Genomic DNA, 3,698 nt, shown 5'->3' with positions numbered 1-3,698 from the left:
AGTACTAGCACTGTCAGAATAGGTCAGGTAATCTCTGATCCCAGGATTCCAGGACGTAGGCCACGGGTCGTTCGTTTTAGCCTTCCACATCAACAGGAGTAGCAGGTCTAGCGAACCCGTGGGTTTACTTCTTGGCTTGATCCGGCGAACCAACCTTGCAAAGCACGTTTCTTTCTTTTTGCATGTGCCATTCGACAGCAAAGCACATTTCAATATAGAACGTTTTCCCCTTCTGACTATATTACACAAGCACGGCCTACAAATGGAGTAAATGCTAGTGGTAATGACTGCTATTTTCTGTTTAGTTGCTCGATGGTGCCATCTGAAAAATGATAAAGTAGAGTGAGAGAGTTAGAAAATTTTATGATTCTGCGTACACATGTTATGGGTAAAATTTTGGTTACATTGAACCCAAAAAAAGTGCAAGTTGGTATGTATTTCCTTCGTAAAGAAATGTAAGGAAAAGTCTAACCAATCCATTAAAAGTTATCGGAGTATATACCTTAGTGGAGTATATATAATCCACTAAAATTTCGCCGCACCTAGCCGATCCCCTAAAGTTAGTGCAGTATTACTAAATTTGCACAAATTCAATCAAATTTGAACCGAAAGATGATGCATTTAAACATAAGTTCAACACATAAAGTTCTCGCAACCGAACATTAAACATAATTTAAACTAAAACTAAACTTAAACTACTTTCGGACGAAGTGGGGGTTGAGCCAATCCTTCCCGGCGAGGTCACCCTCGGTGAGAGCTGGGTCCGGGCCAGTGTCGTTGTCATCATCGCCGGGGAAGACACTCCGCCACTCCTCGACGTCGATCTTGTCATCGCCGCCCTCCTTGCCACCCGCATTGCCGCCCTCCTCGCCGCCCGCCTTGCTACGCTTGTCGTCAAAGATGACGATAACTTCGCCGTCATTGACGACGAAGATCGCTCGCTTGCCTCCACTAGCTCCAGCTACTGCCAGCAGAGGTCATCCATGTAGGCCTCGGCGGCAGCCTCGGCCTCGAGGTGCTCCCTCGCCGCCCGGTCTTCCCGCGCCATCCGAGCAGACACCACCCCCGGCTCCGGCAGGACAAGGTTGACCAGCCGCGTGCCGATGGGAAAATTAAGCATCGTGTCGCGGCCGTGGAACTAGACCTGCCACCGGTCGTATTCCATGGCCGCGAGCTCGGCGGTGTGGAAGGAATCGACCCACTTTCACGTGTCGGTCTTGCGGACGGTGATTTCGGCCACCCACGTCCCCCATGACTGCTGTCGGACGCCCATGTAGGTCCTTGTCATGGTGCGGCTGAGGGAGGTCTGGGAAGTCCGCAAAATGCGTGGGGGCGCGGCGGCGGGCGGATCGGCTGAGTGGCGGTGGCTCGACGAAGCGGCCACGGAGGACGACCCGCGGGCGTGGCGGCGCAGATCCATGCTGCGGATCAGCGAAGGGGTGAGAGGAAGAGATGTGGGAGTTCAAGGTAAAAAAAGGTGCCCGCTCTAATAAAAAAAGAGTGCACACATAGGATTGTGTAAGGTTTGGGCAATGGAAAATGAAGGTTCTCATATCATTATATAGGTTTCATGTTTTCACTTACACTTGTTAGTTCATAATTGTTGTTTCCTCTTATGCCAACTCTATAAACTTATATTTCAAGTGGCCTTAACCACATCAAGTGATGGCGCCTAGATTAAATCCTAGTCGGACCATGACACACACACACATAGGTGGAGAGAGAGATGGGATACTGGCGTGGAAAGAGAGAAGTCAGGAGTTCATGGTATAAAAGGTGCCCACTTCAATAAAAAAGAGTGCACATACATGTTGTGTCTCGTTTAGGCAATGGCAAATGAAGGTTATCGTGTCATTATAAAGATTCGAGGATACTAGATCACCGCGAGGGGCATATTTCGAGCGGCCTTAACCACATCAAGTGTTGGCGTCTATATTAAATCCTAATCAGTCTATAGACCAACACACACACACACACACAAAGGGATGAGAGAAAGAGAGATGGGAGTTCAAGATATAAAAGGTGTCCGCTCCAATAAAAAGAGTGTACACATAGGGTTGTACAAGATTTGGTCAATGGAAAGTCAAGGTTCTCGTGTCATTATATAACTTTCATGCTTCACTTACAATTATTAGTTCATAATTGTTGTTCCATAGGAGGTGGATGGTGGCGTACGCCATGTAATCTTTTGTGTAACGAAACTGTGGAGGGTTCTTCCCCCCTTGCTTCTATAATATAAGATATGCACATTCGTGCGTATTCGAGAAAAAAAAAAGAATGCAGTGTCGTTGTATAAAGAAAGGAGCAACCAGTGGTATTTCAGTATATGAAAAGAAATGAGAATGCAAGCCACATTCTACTTTTCTTCTAGGAAAACCAGATAGGATCAAATCCATGGAATCATGACCAAGACATCAATTTTCTTCCCTACGACAAAGAACGGGTATATGTCTTTGCGAACTGAAGAATTTCATTAAACTGGCAAAGCTTATTTTGTCAAAGTACACCTGTTATTTTGCATGAATCATGTCTTTGCAATGTGAACGATTTAGCTTCTTCCTTCACTCCATGCATAATGTTATTCTTTCAAAGCAAAGATGTGGAAAAACTCTACAATATGAACTGTAACTGTCAGTTTTAACAAAGCAAAAGAGCCAGGTGCATACAGGTTTAGAAGCCATGTATACTCAGAAAATTCATAGAGTTTGGTGTACACCAATTTCAAGGTTGTGCTCGGTAATTTAAAAGTGCAAGTGGCGCAATTAAAAAAACACATGCACAATAAGCAATGCTTGTGTGTAACGTAATTACCATCCACCAATTTGACCACACCAAAAAATAACATGCACAACAAATGAGGTCCAGAAAGTTCTTCAATTAGTTAGGGAACACCAAGTAGAACAGTTTAGAGAATCCATCGGCTATTATTTCAGTGCTGGAGAATTACATTCCGCTAAAACTAATTCAACCAGATCATAACAAATACATCAACGCAAAGTGATTGCTAGGTACCAAAAAAGCAGTAGGGAGCTAAGATGCTCCTTCTCTATATGATGTGGCGCCTAATCAGCTGGCCGCTGCTGCTTGTCATCCTCTATCAACTACAGTAAAAAATAAAGGGAAGTAGCAAGGGTTGTAGAGAAAAAAAACGAGATTTCAATGAGCAGAGGACCTTGGTCGGTGGAACAGCAAGTAGCCAAGTACCTCAGGCGGATCTGCCACTCCACTCTGCTCCGACCAGCTGCTTCGGCGTAGGATGAAACCCACGAGCACCATCCGCTCCCCCTGATCCTCCTCCCGTTGAGATTGTGGCCACAGCACGGCAGCCACTCCCCTTCCACCCTATGGCCCTCCTCCCGTCGTCCTCCCCTTTCCCCCTTGGTGGAGCACCAGGTACATGCGATGCCATCCGAAAGCACGCTGGGTGCACCAGCTTGGGTCTCTGGCTTCGATGGCTGTGAGTTGTGATGCCATGCGGGTCGGAGAGGACGATGGTGCAGCTGGGAGGAGGGAGCGTATGACTTAATGATGGATCCAGGGGAGAAGAGTGAGCCGTGGTTGTGGTTCTTGGGTGATGGCGTATGTTCTCCTCCGTGATGGATTTAGCATACCAGGAAGAGGTAAAAGCATACCATGTACCCTAACTTGCACAACATGTGACATTTTAGTGCCAAACTTGCAAAACTCAATCCCACCAT

The sequence above is a fragment of the Triticum aestivum genome, chromosome 7A, assembly GCF_018294505.1.
Source record: "Triticum aestivum cultivar Chinese Spring chromosome 7A, IWGSC CS RefSeq v2.1, whole genome shotgun sequence".
In the NCBI taxonomy this organism is placed as follows: domain Eukaryota; kingdom Viridiplantae; phylum Streptophyta; class Magnoliopsida; order Poales; family Poaceae; genus Triticum; species Triticum aestivum.
This window is presented reverse-complemented; position numbering follows the sequence as displayed.